Raw genomic sequence first — 19,161 nt, forward strand, 5'->3', positions numbered from 1 at the left:
GAGTATTGTGTGCAGTTTTGGTCACCTACCTACAGGAAAGATATTGATAAGATTGAAAGAGTACAGAGAAAATTTACAAGGATGTTGCCAGGTCTGGAGGACATGAGTTACAAGGAAAGACTGAGTAAGTTAGGTCTTTATTCCTTGGAACATAGAAGATTGAGGGGAGATTTGATAGAGGTATACAAAATTATGAGGGTATAGACAGAGTAAATGGAAGCAGGCTTTTTCCACTGGGGTTGGGGGTGTGCCTACAACTAGAGGTCATGGGTCAAGGGTAAAAGATGAAAAGTTTAAAGGGAACATGAAGGGAAACGTCTTCATTCAGAAGGTGTTGAGAGTGTGAACAAGCTGCCAGTGCAAGTAGTGGATCTGATTTTGATTTCAACCTTTAAGAGAAGTTTGGACGGGTACATGGATGGGAGGGGTATGGAGGGTGCAGGTCGATGGGAGTAGGCAGTTTAAATGGTTCAGCAGAGGCCAGTTGGGCCGAAGGGCCTGTTTCTGTGCTGTACTCTTCTAAGACTCCATCTATGCTTCTTATCATCTTGTACACCACTACCAATTCACCCCCATTCCCTTTGCTCCAGAGAGAAAAGCCTTCTTCCAGACAGAAAACGAAAAGGCAAAGATTTCCTAACCCAGTTGGAGCAGTGAAATTGAAACGTTCTCTTCTTCAGACTGCACAAAGTATTTTAGTAGCTCTTATGGTAAGCACAGTGGCTTGGTCTCACAGCATCCAAGACCAGGGTTCGATCCTAACTTTGGATGCTGTCCTTGTGGAGTTTGCATGCTTTCCATGTGATTGTGCTTGTAGACTTCAGAAAAGGTAAGATGAGGGAACGCACCAGTCCTCATAGAGGCATCTGGTGGAGAGAGTGAGCAATTTCAAGTTCCTGGGTGTCAATATCTTTGAAGATCTACTGTATCTTGGGCCCAACATATTGATGCAGCTACAAGGAAGACGTGACAGTGGCTACATTTCATTTGGAGTTTGAGGAGATTTGGTATGTCACTGAAGGCACTTGCCAATTTCTAAAGATGTACTGTAGAGAGCATTCTAACTGGCTGCATCATCGTCTGGTATGGGGATGGGGGGCCACTAGCCTCTGTAATATCTGGCACATCTTCAAAGAGCGATGCCTCAAAAAGGCAGCATCCATCGTTAAGGACCCCCATCATCCACACCCTCTTCTCAGTGTGACCATTAGAAAAAAGGTACTGGAGCCTGAATTCGATGATTCAGGAACAGCTTTTTCCCCTTTGCCACCAGAATTCTGAATGGACATTGAACCCATGAACAAAACCTCACTACTTTTTTATTTCCATTTTTGCACTATTTATTTAATTTAACTATTTAATATCTACATATACTTTCTGTAATTCCTGTTTTTTTCTATTATTATGTGTTGCATTGTAGTGCTGCTACAAAGACAACAAATTTCACAACAGATGCTGGTGATATTAAACCTGATTCCAACTCTGTGCAGGTTCTCCTGGAAATCTCTTCTCACAACTGAATTTCGAGTATCTTCACCTGGAGTCCACTGTTGGGTATGCAAATAGTATGTCCTACCAGAAGGAGCTGATTGAGATTAATTGGGGCTTCAGTCCTGGAACTAGTGGCCTAGGTAAGAACACTGATGTTGGTTCAATTATCTTGTCAGTGGATTTAGAAATTATGTTGGTGGTACTGTATGTCTCAGCTTCTCAAAGCTGTACGTCCCTGTCGTGAGAGGTGGGCATGGGGAAGGCTGGCCAACAGGGCTCTGGTGAAGCTGTATAGACCAATCCCCTGTACAGTGGAGAGAACTGATGAACTCTGACCGTAGCATTGACTTTGCAGAAGATGATGGAGATGGGAGGTCATCAATGACCCATGTTCTACTAGGAGCTAAGGGCTCAAGAAGAAGAAGATTGTATCTCTTTAAAGTTCGTTAAGTTTATCACTGAAGTGTGTACATGTCACCATGTACAAACTTGAGATCCATTTTCTTGCAGGAATTCCCAGTAAATCCAAAGAAGCATGATAAAATCAATGAAAAACTACACACCAAGGCTGACAAACAGCAAAGTGTAACAGAGGACAAACCGCAGAAACGAAACAAGCAAATAAGTAAGTACAATATTGAGAATACGAGTTCGCGTCCTTGAAAGTGAGTCCATGGCTGGTAGACCATGAGCTTTATGGAAGTTTGTGGACTCAATCTTCAAAGTATGCAATGCGGAGGCTTTATAAGCCATTGGTTAGACCATGCTTGGGGTTTTGTGAGCAGTTTGGGCCCCATATCTAAGAAAGGAAGTGCTGACATTGGAATGGAAGAGTTTATATCTGAGGAGTGTTTGGTGCCTCTGGGCCTGTACTCGCTGAAGTTTAGATCTCAGTGAAAACATACCAACTAGTGAAATGCCTGGATAGAATGGACATGGAGAGGATGTTTCCCATAGCGGGGCAGTCTAAGACTAGAGGGCACAGCCTAGAATAGATATTAGAAAGTTAGATATGGCCCTTGTGGCTAAAGGGATCAGGGGGTATGGAGAGAAAGCAGGTACAGGGTTCTGAGTTGGATGATCAGCCATGATCATACTGAATGGCGGTGCAGACTCAAAGGGCCGAATGGCCTGCTCCTGCACCTATTTTCCATGTTTCTATGTTTCTAATATAAGGGTGTTTATTTAGAAAGGGGATGAAGTGGAAATTTTTTAGCCGCAGTGTGGTGAATCTCTGGAATTCATTGTCACAGATGGCTGTGGAGGCCAAGTCATTGGGTGTATTTAAAGTGGAGGATCATTAGTAAGGGTGTCAAAGGTTATGGGAGAAGGCAGAAGAATGGGGCTGAGAGTAAATGCATCAGCCATGATGAAATGGCAGAGCAGACTTGATGGGCTGAATGGCCTAATTCTGCTCCTATGACTTATGGTCTTATCATCCTTTCCCCTGGTAGCAAATGACTGTACTGGTGCAGACTGTACTGTACTGTACTGGTGCAGACTACTGGTCCATTTGGACTTGATTCTGAGTGGTGGGAAGGGTCTGACCATGGATTGGTTTGTAACTTCAAAACATTAAACTAATTCAAAGGAAGACACAAGGGTCTGAGAATGCAAGTCTTACTTCCTGTTTACATTAAGTGAGGCACACACGCATCACATGGTAGCATGATGACGTATGCAAGTCACATGTTTATACATATAACCCGTAATTAATTATTTAAGTAGACAAGAATACTTAATCAAACAAGATATGGGCTGCCAACAACAGTGGTGGAGGCATATATAATAGGGTCTTTTAAGAGGCTTTTCGATAGGTACATGGAGCTTAGTAAAATAGAGGGCTATAGGTAAGCCTAGTAATTTCTAAGGTAGGGACATGTTCAGCACAACTTTGTGGACTGAAGGGCCTGTATTGTGCTGTAGGTTTTCTATGTTTCTAAGATATATACAAGATTACTCAAATATGAAATACGTAACATGGACCATTTCTGTCAGAGAGCATATTATTTAGCATTAATGGTAGGGGGGTGAATTCAGCTTGATAGATATTTTCACATATAGAAAGGACTTTGTTAAGTGGCATTACTGTAAATCTTATTCCTTCATTGTTTGAGAGACTGAGTTGATGATGACAAGAAACATGGCTTCCAAGTGCCTGTTGTTATGAGTGATGAACAGACCTGATGGACAATGGGGTGCAGAGTTAACCATTTCCAACCCCCCTCCTGAGAACCACAAACTATTGCTGTTGTTATGAGTGATGAACAGACCTGATGGACAATGGGGTGCAGAGTTAACCATTTCCAACCCCCCTCCTGAGAACCACGAACTATTGCTGTTGTTATGAGTGATGAACAGACCTGATGGACAATGGGGTGCAGAGTTAACCATTTCCAACCCCCCTCCTGAGAACCACGAACTATTGCTGTTGTTATGAGTGATGAACAGACCTGATGGACAATGGGGTGCAGAGTTAACCATTTCCAACCCCCCTCCTGAGAACCACGAACTATTGCTGTTGTTATGCTGCTCATGAGAGAGAGATAAAGCCCAGGCAAGAACATCTGCTACAGATAAGAGGGGGAGAGAGACTGTTGATTTACTGTATTATGACTCTTCCTGGATTATTTACTTTCTAGTACAAGGACTGTACTTTGCTCGTTAACATTCCCCAGGAGATAGCAGGAGTGGTCTAATTTGATGGACACAGTCATTCAGAGTTGATGGATAGCTGAGACCCCGTGAGTGGGGATAAAAAGACAGGTCTGGAGAGACACCCTTCAGACACACCAGTGGACACTGATTGAGTGTTGGGAACCCACAGAAAGGTGGGGGCATCGGAGACCGAACCAGGAGATCGGTCAGTAAAGCTCACAGTGTTACAGCAGGGCCGGTGGGGACTTGTGTGTGTGTGTGTGTCCACTCATGCCAGAGTGACGAGTCCACCACAGAAGAACGGTCTAGCTGAAGACCAGAGGGGTCATAACTGAATGACCACAACGATACGATGAATTAAGAAAGCAAAGGAAGGTTTGGCTGCTGTAGCTGTTACCTCTCGCTCGCTCTCTCTCTCTCTCTCTCTCCAACGATTTCAATACAACAACCATAACTACTTCAGCATTTATGAACCGAACTCTATACTTTCCTATGACAATTCATTTACCCCTAGACATCGATAGAGCTTGTTTATTATTGATTATTATTATTCCTACACTTTTAGGTTTATTACTGCTAACTTGTTTTATATGTGTATTTGCATTTTTGATATTGTATTGTGTAGTTTACTAATAAACACCTTTAGTTTGGTACCACCAGACTCCAACAGATTCTTCTTTCTCTGCTGGTCAGACACCCAGTTACGGGATACGTAACAAATTGGGGGCTCATCCGGGATTTGATTACCAAATTGGGGGGCCAGTGAATCGGGATAAAAGTCCCTTATCTGATCTGATTGTGTGAATAACCAGATGGGAAACCAGCAGAGATGGAAATTGACAAATTTTTTAAAGACCCGACTTCGGGGGCATTAGAGGATGCCAAGAAGGCGGAATTGGTGAGCGTTGCAAAACGATTAAATCTCTCGGTGGTGAAATCGTCAATGAGCAAGTTGGATATACAGAGAGCAATAGTTGTGTATTACGTATCCGAGGGTGTGTTCACGTCGGATGTATTGGACCTGTTCCCTGAGAAAAAACCAGACGAGGGTGAGCTTCAGTTACAGATAGAAAGATTAAGGTTAGTTGCGGAGAAGGAGGAAAGAGAGCATGAGCTTCAGATACTCCGGATAAAGGGGATAGAAGCTGATAGGCAGAGGGAAGATGCTGCAAGGCAGAGAGAAGAAGCTGCAAGGCAGAGGGAAGAAGCTGATAGGCAGAGGGAGGACAGAGAGAAAGAGAGGCAGTTTGCACTGGAAATGGAGAAGTTGAAGGCATCGCAGGGAAGAGACCAGGCAGCAAACCCAAATGAGGGGTTCAAGATTGGTCAGGAGATCCAGTTAGTACCTCCATTTGAGGAGATGGATGTCAATAGGTTCTTCCTTCATTTTGAGAAAGTGGCTGTGAATCTGAACTGGCCTAAGGGGAAATGGGCTGTTCTGTTACAGAGCATACTTAGGGGGAAGGCTCAACAAGCGTATTCGGCATTGTCTATGGATGAGTCTAAGGATTACGAGGAAGTAAAAAGGGCTGTATTGAGGAGTTACGAGTTGGTGCCAGAGGCATACCGGCAGAAGTTCCGGAACTTGAGAAAGCCATGGAACCACACGTATTTAGAGTGTGCCCGTGAGATGCAAATGAATTGTGAGCATTGGTGCGCATCAAAAGGAGTCGTTGGAGATTATGATAAACTATTTCAGTTAATACTGTTACGGATTCAAGCAACAATAAATATATGAGTGAGGCAGGGGTTTTTATAGCAAATAACACGTTTATTAAACACTGAAAACAAACCCCCCAAAAGTAAACAAATCACTAACGTAACCGGAAATCAGCTGCAGTGTGGCAGCTTAAACAGTTCTTAAAGCGATGTTGCAAAAACAGTTCTTCAAAGTAGTATTTCAAAAGTTTGAAATGCTTACAGTCCATTTAAGGGAGAGACTTTTTAAGACAATTTAAATTCTCTTTCACATCGTGTCGCCGCAATTCCCAGTCGAACCACACTTTTTCCACAAAGAATTTAGGAAGATGAAATGTAACAGCTTAAAGGCACTGACCTTTCCTTTACAACACTGTACTCAATCCTTTCTGCTATTCACAGGGATTAACATGAGTACAGTCAACGAATTCCTTCCGAATGAGGATCAAACAAGGTTGAACCTGTTTCACCGTCGAAATCGACTCTCCTCGATCTTTTAACTCCCGAACTCCAATCTTCACTCTCCACTGATTCTCAACTAGCAGTATTATAAAGAAACTGCTGGCAATGACCTTTTAAACTTTAGGCATTAAATAAAACTCCATCTTTCAACCAAACTGCGTCATAACATTAAATCACGCAGTGGCATGAAGTCAACATGGCAAATCCAGCCACGAACTGCCCCTCCTCACAGGGAGAGGTCCTCCTTTTATACCCTGTAAAAAAAACCTGTCACATGACCTCTACTGGTGGGAAAATGACGTCACTCCACCATCACAAGACCCTTATCTCAAGTGCAGTACAGCTTCAACACCTGTCACGTGACAAGTACACCACTGTCAAGTATCACACAGGTTGAATTTGGTAACCTGACAGAAACAAAGTTTTCCCTAAATAAGAGCTACCAGAAAGGCAGTAGGGACGGTAGAGAAAGCCCACCGGCTAAGGCAGAGAATAAGCCGGGAGCTAGTGGAAAAGGTAAGGAGGAGGAAAAACAGGCTGGCAGGAAGGTTCCCAACTTTACGTGTTATAATTGTGGGAATGCTGGTCATATAGCATCTAAGTGCTTTGCTCCAAAGGAGGAGACAGGAAGAGGGAAAACAGCAGTCCCAACTGGTTGCATTGAGTCGGTCAACAGATCGATGAGGAAGGCAAAGTTAGATAGAGCACAAGAGGGGCGTGAGAAGTTAATCTCGGAAGGGATGGTGTCTGTGAAGGAAGGAGAAACCCCAGTTCCAGTGCGGATCTGGAGAGATACTGGGGCTGATCAGTCATTGATTCTAAGGAAGATGTTAGACTTCGGTCCTGAGACTGAGACGGGGGAGGTTGTGTTAAGAGGTATAGGGAAAGGAACCGAGGCCGTACCTTTGCACAGGATGTTTCTGAAATGTAACCTGGTATCTAGACCAGTCGAAATAGGGGTGCGGTCGTAACTACCGATGGACGGCGTGGACATCCTACTTGGTAACGATCTGGCAGATGGTGACGTGTATTCAGCAGTGAAGCTGACAAGTAAGCCTGTAAGTGCTGAGGATCCGCCCATAGATTCCAAGATTTATCCCGCATGTGCAATCACTCACAGCACGTCTAGAAAGGCGGCTGAGAAAGGAGACAGTTTAAATGAGTCCAGGGTTGATTTAGCGGAGACATTTTTGCCGACCTTGTATGAAAAGAGGTTACCGGAGGAGAAGGAAAAGAATAGTAGAGCTAAGGAAAGTAAGGGAGACAAAGCAGATTTAGTGTTGTCAAGGAACGGAATTTTGAACCTGACCCATAAAATACCCCTAGGTGGACACTTAGGAGTGAGGAAGGAGGTTATGGAGGCACAGAGTAAAGATGAGAAACAGACGAGGCAGTTAGAAGGTCCAGGGTTGGACACGGATGATCTGTCTGGCTTGACAGAGCTGTTTGCAGTTGAGGAATTTAAGTGTTCCCGATGATATAAGGGCAGTCCTAGATGAAAAGGATGCCGCTACCTTGAGGGAGTCTGCTGGGTTAGCAGACGAGGTTGTTTTAACCCGCAAGGTTGAGTTTCCACCGAAGGAGAGTTGCCCAGAGAGTAACTGGGAGGATCAGGGGAACTTAGAATTTGAAAAAGGGACTGGTATTGAAAGCCTAGGAGAGGCAGATGTCCCATTTGCTTGTGTTCAGGATGTGAAGGATGTGGAGTCACAGGGTACTGAACCTAGTGTTGAAACTCAGGAAAAGTCTGAAGTATCTGATTTAGTTGAAAAGGAATGCAGTTCTTTTGGGTCAGATAGACTTGGTTCAGTGAAGAAAGGGTTAACTGTGGCATCGGGAGAAAGTGAGAATTCTCAGTCACTTGTGTTAGAAGGTGTGGTAAAAGTTAGTGAGGAGATGAAAGCTGGTGATGTGAATATTATTGAAGGGAAAGGGAAAAGTATTGTTCCTAGACTTTTGAATAAAGAACATTTAAAGTCGAGTTTGGCGTCAGAACTGTTGACAAAAGTGAAGGGACCGTTAACTAAACAATGGCTTGTTAACAAGGTGCCTGTGAGTCAATTACAGTTTGTTTTGGAATTTAAGGATAAACAACTTGGTGATGTTGTTCAAGGATGTGATTTGGAGAGACAGAACTTAAAGTGTTGTTTTGACCGAGAGGGATCACCTGCAGATGTTAAACGAGAAACTAACAGAATTAAAGATCCCGAAGATAAAATTAATGACCTGCTTAAAATTAATGAGTGGTGTGGAAGTTCAGCAACTGGGCTTAGTTTGGAAAACATTGGTGGTAAGATAGCTCCTGTGAAAGGAGTCTGTGAAGGCCTGTTCCGAGCTGATGAGCAAGCTAACCACGTGAGAGTTAAGTGGAAAAGAGGCAAAGGTTGACCGAATGCCACTTTGAATAACAGGATCTGGTTTTGCGGGAATTTGATTTTTTTTTGAACAAAGCATGTGAATAATAAAGACAACATCATGGAAGATTGAATGTTAAGTTTGGAAGTAAAATAGAGATTAGTATTTGCACAAACTTCTGTAATGTACCACAGTATAATCACACATGTATTGGTTCACACTTTGTAATATACACCTAAACTAAGATCACAACCCATTGGTATTTCTGGCTAACATGAAAAATAAAAATGGGAGGTTATTAAGTTGAAGTTTGTTGTTACAGGAATTCGATATTAAAATACAAAATGTAAAGGGGAGTAATTGCTGATTGTTTATCCAGATATTAATTTGAAAGTGTATCTGTATTATTCTTGTAGTTAAGACCACTTCTGTATTTGTTAAACTCTGTAAATTCAGTAATGTGCCTTATTAGTTAATTTTCACCCTGGTGAAAATTTCCAGAAGGATGGGGGTGTTATGAGTGATGAACAGACCTGATGGTCAATGGGGTGCAGAGTTAACCATTTCCAACCCCCCTCCTGAGAACCACAAACTATTGCTGTTGTTATGCTGCTCATGAGAGAGAGATAAAGCCCAGGCAAGAACATCTGCTACAGATAAGAGGGGGAGGGAGACTGTTGATTTACTGTATTATGACTCTTCCTGGATTATTTACTTTCTACTACAAGGACTGTACTTTGCTCGTTAACATTCCCCAGGAGATAGCAGGAGTGGTCTGATTTGATGGACACAGTCATTCAGAGTTGATGGATAGCTGAGTGGGGATAAAAAGACAGGTCTGGAGAGACAACCTTCAGACACACCAGTGGACACTGACTGAGTGTTGGGAACCCACAGAAAGGTGGGGGCTTCGAAGACCGAACCAGGAGATCGGTCAGTAAAGCTCACAGTGTTACAGTAGGGCCGGTGGGGACTTGTGTGTGTGTGTGTGTCCACTCATGCCAGAGTGACGAGTCCACCACAGAAGAACGGTCTAGCTGAAGACCAGAGGGGTCATAACTGAATGACCACAACGATACGACGGATTAAGAAAGCAAAGAAAGGTTTGGCTGCTGTAGCTTGGTTACCCAACTCTCTCCTCTCTCTCTCCTCTCCTCTCTCTCTCTCTCATCTCATCTCTCTCTCTCCTCTCCTCTCCTCTCTCTCTCTCTCTCTCTCTCTCTCTCTCTCTCTCTCTCTCTCTCTCTCTCTCTCTCTCTCCTCTCTCTCTCTCTCTCTCTCTCTCTCTCTCTCTCTCTCTCTCTCTCTCTCTCTCTCTCTCTCTCTCTCTCTCTCTCTCTCCAACGATTTCAATACAACAACCATAACTACTTCAGCATTTATGAACTGAACTCTATACTTTCCTATGACAATTCATTTACCCCTAGACATTGATAGAGCTTGTTTATTATTGATTATTATTATTCCTACACTTTTAGGTTTATTACTGCTAACTTGTTTTATATGTATATTTGCATTTTTGATATTGTATTGTGTAGTTTACTAATAAACACCTTTAGTTTGGTACCACCAGACTCCAACAGATTCTTCTTTCTCTGCTGGTCAGACACCCAGTTACGGGGTACGTAACACTGTGTACGTGTACATTGGTGTTGCATTCGGTGTAGAGTAGTGATTCATCTCAGAATCAGGTTTCACATCATTGCCCTACATCTTGATGTTTGTTGTCTTTGTGGCAGCAATACATTGCAATACATAATAGAAAAAATGTGATTACAGTAAGTATGTGTATGTATATGTAAGTGTGTATATATAAATATATATAATAGTTATATAAGTAATACAAAAATAGAAATAAAAGAGTGCCTCTTTTCACAAACAAGAGAAATCTGCAGAGGCTGTAAATCCAAGCAACACACTCAAAATGTTGAAGGACTCAGCAGGCCGGGCAGCATCATGGAAAAAGAGTCCAGGCAACATTTCGGAACCAGACCCTTCAGCTGGACCCTCCAACATTTTGTGTGTGTGTTGGTTAAAAAAAGTAATGAGGTAGTGTTCATGGGTTCAAAGTTCATTCAGAAATTGGCTGGCAGAGAAGACAAATAGGTAGGCTTATTCAGAAAGTCAGAAGGCATGGGATCCAGGGAAGTTTGGCCAGGTGATTCAGAATTGGCTTGCCTGCAGAAGGCAGAGGGTCGTGGTGGAGGGAGTACATTCGGATTGGAGGGTTGTGACTAGTGGTGTCCCACAAGGATCTGTTCTGGGACCTCTACTTTTTGTGATTTTTATTAACGACCTGGATGTGGGGTAGAAGGGTGGGTTGGCAAAGTTTGCAGACGATACAAAGGTTGGTGGTGTTGTAGATAGTGTAGAGGATTGTCGAAGATTGCAGAGAGACATTGATAGGATGCAGAAGTGGGCTGAGAAGTGGCAGATGGAGTTCAACCTGGAGAAGTGTGAGGTGGTACACTTTGGAAGGACAAACTCCAAGGCAGAGTAAAAAGTAAATGGCAGGATACTTGGTAGTGTGGAGGAGCAGAGGGATCTGGGGGTACATGTCCACAGATCCCTGAAAGTTGCCTCACAGGTAGATAGGGTAGTTAAGAAAGCTTATGGGGTGTTAGCTTTCATAAGTCGAGGGATAAAGTTTAAGAGATGCGATGTAATGATGAAGCTCTATAAAACTCTGGTTAGGCCACACTTGGAGTACTGTGTCCAGTTCTGGTCGCCTCACTATAGGAAGGATGTGGAAGCATTGGAAAGGGTACAGAGGAGATTTACCAGGATGCTGCCTGGTTTAGAGAGTATGGATTATGATCAGAGATTAAGGGAGCTAGGGCTTTACTCTTTGGAGAGAAGGAGAATGAGAGGAGACATGATAAAAGAGTACAAGATATTAAGAGGGATAGACAGAGTGGACAGCCAGTGCCTCTTCCCCAGGGCACCACTGCTCAGTACAAGAGGACATGGCTTTAAGGTAAGGGGAGGGAAGTTCAAGGGGGATATTAGAGGAAGGTTTTTCACTCAGAGAGTGGTTGGTGCGTGGAATGCACTGCCTGAATCAGTGGTGGAGGCAGATACACTAGTGAAGTTTAAGAGACTGTTAGACAGGTATATGGAGGAATTTAAGGTGGGGGGTTATATGGGAGGCAGGGTTTGAAGGTCAGCACAACATTGTGGGCTGAAGGGCCTGTAATGTGCTGTACTATTCTATGTTCTATGTTCTAATCATTGAGTGTGTGCCTTCGGGTTCCTGTATCTCCTTCCTGACAGTAGCAATGAAAACAAGGCATGTCCTGGGTGATGGGGGTCCTTAATGATGGATGCTGCCTTTTTGAGGTATCACTCCTTAAAACTCTTTTGCAGCTTATTTTGATCCTGTGCAATAGCACCCTCCCCCCGCCATCACCACCCCCATACCAGCCGGTGATGCAGCCAGTTAGAATGCTCTCCATAGTACATCTGTAGACATTTGCGAGTGTATTTGCTGACAAACCAAATCTCCTCAAATTCCCAATGAAATATAGCTGCTGACTTGCCTTCCTTGTAACTGTATCAATGTGTTGTTTAGCTGTCCTACGCTTGCCTGTTTTTCATGTATTCACTCATGTACATGTAATTGTTCAGTGAATTTTCCAGTTATTGTGGTATAGATGATTCTGTATTTTGTAGAAGTTCCTTAGTTTTCCTGTAGCAGGTGTCACACCCCTTGAACCTGGCTGTTTATTGTTATTTATTTAGCAATACAGCATGGAGTAGGCCCCTCCAGCCGTTCGAGCAATGGCACCACAGCAACTCCCAGCAAACCCAATAAACACTAACCTAATCACGGGACAATGTACAATGACCAACTAACTTACCATCCAGTGCATCTATGGACCATGGGCAGAAACCGCAGTGCCCAGAAGAAACCCACGCCTTCCACGGCGAGGATGTACAGGCTCCTTACAGGTTAGGCCACATCTGGAGTACTGCGTACTGATCTGGTTGCCCCACTACAGGAGGGACGTTGAGGCTTTGGAAAGGGTGCAGGAGGTTTACCAGGATGCTGCCTGGTTTAGAGAACATGTGCTATCACCAGATCTGGATAAACTTGGGTTGTTTTCTCTGGAGCGGCGGAGGCTGAGGGAGAATCTGATAGAGGTTTATAAGATTATGAAAGGGATAGATAGAGTAGACAGGGAGTAGCTTTTTCCCAGGGTTGACATGTCTAATATCAGAGGGCGTGCGTTGACGGTGGGAGGGAGTAGATTCAAAGGGGATGTGAAGGGTAAGTTTTTTTACGCAGAGAGTGGTGGATGCCTGGAATGTGCTGCTGGTATGGTGGTAGTGACAAATACATTAGAGGCTCTTAAGAGATGTTTGGATGGGCACATGGATTTAAGGAAGATGGAGGGATATGGACATTGTGTAGGTAGGAGGGATTAGTGTTCGGTGTTTTTGATTCGCTTTTCAGCTGGTTCAACTCAACTTTGTGGGCTGAGTGGCCTGCTTCTGTGCTGTACTGTTCTATGTCTATGTTAGTGGCACCAGAATTGGACTCCAAACTCTGGAATGCCCTGAGCTGTAATAATGTCACACTAAATGCTACGCTACTCTGTCACCCTTTTAGAGGGAGGTCGAGAGTCAATATTTCAGGACAAGGCCCTTTAGTCTGTTCAGATGAAGGGTCTCAGCCTGATACACCAATTGTCCATATTCCTCAATCACTGACACTGTTCTCTTTAAGCTGCACAGGTGTGCAGCAGCACGGTGACTGAAAGGCACATAGCCTTTGTTGTCGCACAGCAACAAGAAAAAGTTTACAAAACATGGAAGATTTTCTTTGTTGTACTGTATTGCATATATTCTTTAATTAATAACATCAAAAGTATGCAATTTTTCAAGTTTCAGTCTAAATATTCATGCGTGCATATTCATTCAATATGGCACCAGCAAACAACATGACCAATCGCGACAGCACTTCCTTTACTTCTTCGGTCAAACATGATTCTACGACGAAGCTGTGTGTGATTGGGACCTGTGATTTACATGTCAATGGTGTGCTTTGGGGCCGATTGAGCAATCCGGAGCTTTGCTGTCTCTCAGGTTTAGAGGGGAGTATACGGCCTGGGGGCCTGGAGACCGGGCGTGAACCCATGATCGACTCCATTGCTTCTCTCTGATTGAGGTGTTGAGGGTGTGAGCCCCTGATCGACTCCATTGCTTCTCTCCGATTGAGGTGTTGAGGGTGTGAGCCTGTGATCGACTCCATTGCTTCTCTCCGATTGAGGTGTTGAGGGTGTGAGCCCGTGATCGACTCCATTGCTTCTCTCCGATTGAGGTGTTGAGGGCGTGAGCCCATGATCGACTCCATTGCTTCTCCCCGATTGAGGTGTTGAGGGTGTGAGCCCATGATCGACTCCATTGCTTCTCTCCGGTTGAGGTGTTGAGGGTGTGAGCCTGTGATCGACTCCATTGCTTCTCTCCGATTGAGGTGTTGAGGGTGTGAGCCTGTGATCGACTCCATTGCTTCTCTCCGATTGAGGTGTTGAGGGTGTGAGCCCGTGATCGACTCCATTGCTTCTCTTCGATTGAGGTGTTGAGGGTGTGAGCCCATGATCGACTCCATTGCTTCTCTCCGATTGAGGTGTTGAGGGTGTGACCCTGTGATCGACTCCATTGCTTCTCTCCGATTGAGGTGTTGAGGGTGTGAGTCCATGATCGACTCCATTGCGTCTCTCCGATTGAGGTGTCGAGGGTGTGAGACCGTGATCGACTCCATTGCTTCTCTCCGATTGAGATGTTGAGGGTGTGAGCCTGTGATCGACTCCATTGCTTCTCTCCGATTGAGGTGTCGAGGGTGTGAGCCCCTGATCGACTCCATTGCTTCTCTCCGATTGAGGTGTCGAGGGTGTGAGCCTGTGATCGACTCCATTGCTTCTCTCCGATTGAGGTGTCGAGGGTGTGAGACCGTGATCGACTCCATTGGTTCTCTCCGATTGAGGTGTTGAGGGTGTGAGCTTATGATCGACTCCATTGCTTCTCTCCGATTGAGGTGTTGAGGGTGTGAGCCAATGATCGACTCCATTGCTTCTCTCCGATTGAGGTGTTGAGGGTGTGAGCCCATGATCGACTCCATTGCTTCTCTCCGATTGAGGTGTTGAGGGTGTGAGCCCATGATCGACTCCATTGCTTCTCTCCGATTGAGGTGTTGAGGGTGTGAGCCCATGATCGACTCCATTGCTTCTCTCCGATTGAGGTGTTGAGGGTGTGAGCCAATGATCGACTCCATTGCTTCTCTTCGATTGAGGTGTTGAGGGTGTGAGCCCATGATCGACTCCATTGCTTCTCTCCGATTGAGGTGTTGAGGGTGTGACCCTGTGATCGACTCCATTGCTTCTCTCCGATTGAGGTGTTGAGGGTGTGAGTCCATGATCGACTCCATTGCGTCTCTCCGATTGAGGTGTCGAGGGTGTGAGACCGTGATCGACTCCATTGCTTCTCTCCGATTGAGATGTTGAGGGTGTGAGCCTGTGATCGACTCCATTGCTTCTCTCCGATTGAGGTGTCGAGGGTGTGAGCCCCTGATCGACTCCATTGCTTCTCTCCGATTGAGGTGTCGAGGGTGTGAGCCCCTGATCGACTCCATTGCTTCTCTCCGATTGAGGTGTCGAGGGTGTGAGCCTGTGATCGACTCCATTGCTTCTCTCCGATTGAGGTGTCGAGGGTGTGAGACCGTGATCGACTCCATTGGTTCTCTCCGATTGAGGTGTTGAGGGTGTGAGCTTATGATCGACTCCATTGCTTCTCTCCGATTGAGGTGTTGAGGGTGTGAGCCAATGATCGACTCCATTGCTTCCCTCTGATTGAGGTGTTGAGGGTGTGAGCCCCTGATCGACTCCATTGCTTCTCTCCGATTGAGGTGTCGAGGGTGTGAGCCCCTGATCAACTCCATTGCTTCTCTCCGATTGAGGTGCCAAGGGTGTGAGCCCCTGATCGACTCCATTGCTTCTCTCCGATTGAGGTGTCGTGGGTGTGAGCCCCTGATCGACTCCATTGCTTCTCTCCGATTGAGGTGTTGAGGGTGTGAGCCCCTGATCGACTCCATTGCTTCTCTCCGATTGAGGTGTTGAGGGTGTGAGCCCGTGATCGACTCCATTGCTTCTCTCCGATTGAGGTGTCGAGGGTGTGAGCCCATGATCGACTCCATTGCTTCTCTCCGATTGAGGTGTTGAGGGTGTGAGCCAATGATCGACTCCATTGCTTCTCTCCGATTGAGGTGTTGAGGGTGTGAGCCCATGATCGACTCCATTGCTTCTCTCCGATTGAGGTGTTGAGGGTGTGAGCCCATGATCGACTCCATTGCTTCTCTCCGATTGAGGTGTTGAGGGTGTGAGCCCATGATCGACTCCATTGCTTCTCTCCGATTGAGGTGTTGAGGGTGTGAGCCAATGATCGACTCCATTGCTTCTCTTCGATTGAGGTGTTGAGGGTGTGAGCCCATGATCGACTCCATTGCTTCTCTCCGATTGAGGTGTTGAGGGTGTGACCCTGTGATCGACTCCATTGCTTCTCTCCGATTGAGGTGTTGAGGGTGTGAGTCCATGATCGACTCCATTGCGTCTCTCCGATTGAGGTGTCGAGGGTGTGAGACCGTGATCGACTCCATTGCTTCTCTCCGATTGAGGTGTCGAGGGTGTGAGCCCATGATCGACTCCATTGCTTCTCTCCGATTGAGGTGTCGAGGGTGTGAGATTGTGATCGACTCCATTGCTTCTCTCCGATTGAGGTGTTGAGGGTGTGAGCCCATGATCGACTCCATTGCTTCTCTCCGATTGAGGTGTTGAGGGTGTGAGCCCATGATCGACTCCATTGCTTCTCTCCGATTGAGTTGTTGAGGGTGTGAGTCCACGATCGACTCCATTGGTTCTCTCCGATTGAGGTGTTGAGGGTGTGAGCCCATGATCGACTCCATTGCTTCTCTCCGATTGAGGTGTTGAGGGTGTGAGCCCACGATCAACTCCATTGCTTCTCTCCGATTGAGTTGTTGAGGGTGTGAGTCCACGATCGACTCCATTGCTTCTCTCCGATTGAGGTGTTGAGGATGTGAGACCATGATCGACTCCATTGCTTCTCTCCGATTGAGGCAACAAATAAGGTTGAAGTCAACAAGGACGACAGTGGAGGACAGACGGGGGTACGGCGCCATGCGCCAGAGTTTGACTGGTTCTCCTCTCCCTCTCACTAGCTGTTGTCAGAGGAAGGTGCAGGAGTCTTGGCATCCACATTGCCTGGATTGATCGGCAAGGCTGTGGACAGGTTTTGGGGGACTTTAACGTTCATGTCGTACGGGTTCCGGGATACTAGTTACTCTTTTTTTTGCTACCGTAGATTCCGGATTTTAAGCCGCTACTTTTTTCCCACATTTTGAACTGCTTTGAACTTTGCGGCCTTTAATACGGAGCGGCTAATGCATTATTTTTTTTCATGCCACCTCGTAAACATTTTGCCTCGTAACAGTAGACCAATAAAATTGATGAGTAGTTCACAGAGGTCCAATGAAATTGTACGATAAATCAAGCGCACTTTCACAATTAAATTATTGTAAATCAGTCATTTGTACTCACCCTCATCAACATGGAAAACACTCGAAGAAAAGCATTGTGCTGCCTTTATGGCAGTTATTTAGTTTATAATATTTTCGCTTAGTAATTCATTTTCTAGTTAAAGTTAGAAGGGTTTTAACTATATTTGTTTTCTGTACTACATCGCGGGATGCTATGACGTCACACCCGGTTTCGCCGCGTCTTGTGGGATACCAGTTTGCGATAAACGGAAAGGAGGGGGGGAGCGGCGGAGCCAAAACGCTGCTTTTAAGTTAAAGGCGATCAATAACTTTTCCTGGTAGGCTGCAGTATATATATTTTTTACCAGTCGTTAGGAGATATTGGAATGTTGTTCAGTAAAGAAGTATACGCAACGTATATTTAAAAGTAGCCGCGTTACGGGCACGGTTCGAAAAAAAGCATTTGCAATATGTATTTGTTTTTGTTACCATATGGATTTAATTAAAAGTTAAAAAATCCTCACGTGTAATATCTTTCTGTGTAAATATCTCATATTACAACGTGGGACACCTGCGGCCGAAAATCCGGTGCGGCCGAAAATCCGGTGCGGCCTTTACAAGTAAAAAATTGATTTTATTTCTAAAATTAGAGCCAGCGGCTTTTAATCAGGTGCGCTCTGTAGTCCGGAATCTACGGTATTTTTGACAGTTTGATCGGGACAATCAATGTGGACAGGCACTTCGGTGAAGAATAGCTCTGTGGCCTGAAGTGGGCAAATGGTATGAACTGAACTGGCCTAACGTTATGAACTGAACTGGGCTAATGGTACGAACTGAACTGGGCTAATGATACGAACTGAACTGGGCTAATGATACGAACTGAACTGGGCTAATGGTACAAACTGAACTGGGCTAATGGTACGAACTGAACTGGGCTAATGGTACGAACTGAACTGGGCTAACAGTCTGAACTGAACTGGGCTAATGGTACGAACTGAACTGGGCTAATGGTACGAACTGAACTGGGCTAATGATACGAACTGAACTGGGCTAATGGTACGAACTGAACTGGGCTAATGGTACAAACTGAACTGGGCTAATGGTACGAACTGAACTGGGCTAATGGTACGAACTGAACTGGGCTAATGGTACGAACTGAACTGGGCTAATGATACGAACTGAACTGGGCTAATGGTACAAACTGAACTGGGCTAATGGTACGAACTGAACTGGGCTAATGATACGAACTGAACTGGGCTAATGGTACGAACTGAACTGGGCTAATGGTACAAACTGAACTGGGCTAATGGTACGAACTGAACTGGGCTAACAGTCTGAATTGAACTGGGCTAATGGTACGAACTGAACTGGGCTAATGATACGAACTGAACTGGGCTAATGGTACAAACTGAACTGGGCTAATGGTACGAACTGAACTGGGCTAATGGTACGTACTGAACTGGGCTAATGGTACAAACTGAACTGGGCTAATGGTACAAACTGAACTGGGCTAACAGTCTGAACTGAACTGGGCTAATGGTACAAACTGAACTGGGCTAACAGTCTGAACTGAACTGGGCTAATGGTACGAACTGAACTGGGCTAATGGTACAAATTGAACTGGGCTAATGGTACAAACTGAACTGGGCTAATGGTACAAACTGAACTGGGCTAATGGTACGAACTGAACTGGGCTAACAGTCTGAACTGAACTGGGCTAATGGTACAAACTGAACTGGGCTAATGGTACGAACTGAACTGGGCTAACAGTCTGAACTGAACTGGGCTAATGGTACAAACTGAACTGGGCTAACAGTCTGAACTGAACTGGGCTAATGGTACCAACTGAACTGGGCTAATGGTACGAACTGAACTGGGCTATCAGTCTGAACTGAACTGGGCTAATGGTACAAACTGAACTGGGCTAATGGTACGAACTGAACTGGGCT

This window comes from Hemitrygon akajei, chromosome 7, assembly GCF_048418815.1.
Source record: "Hemitrygon akajei chromosome 7, sHemAka1.3, whole genome shotgun sequence".
In the NCBI taxonomy this organism is placed as follows: Eukaryota; Metazoa; Chordata; class Chondrichthyes; order Myliobatiformes; family Dasyatidae; genus Hemitrygon; species Hemitrygon akajei.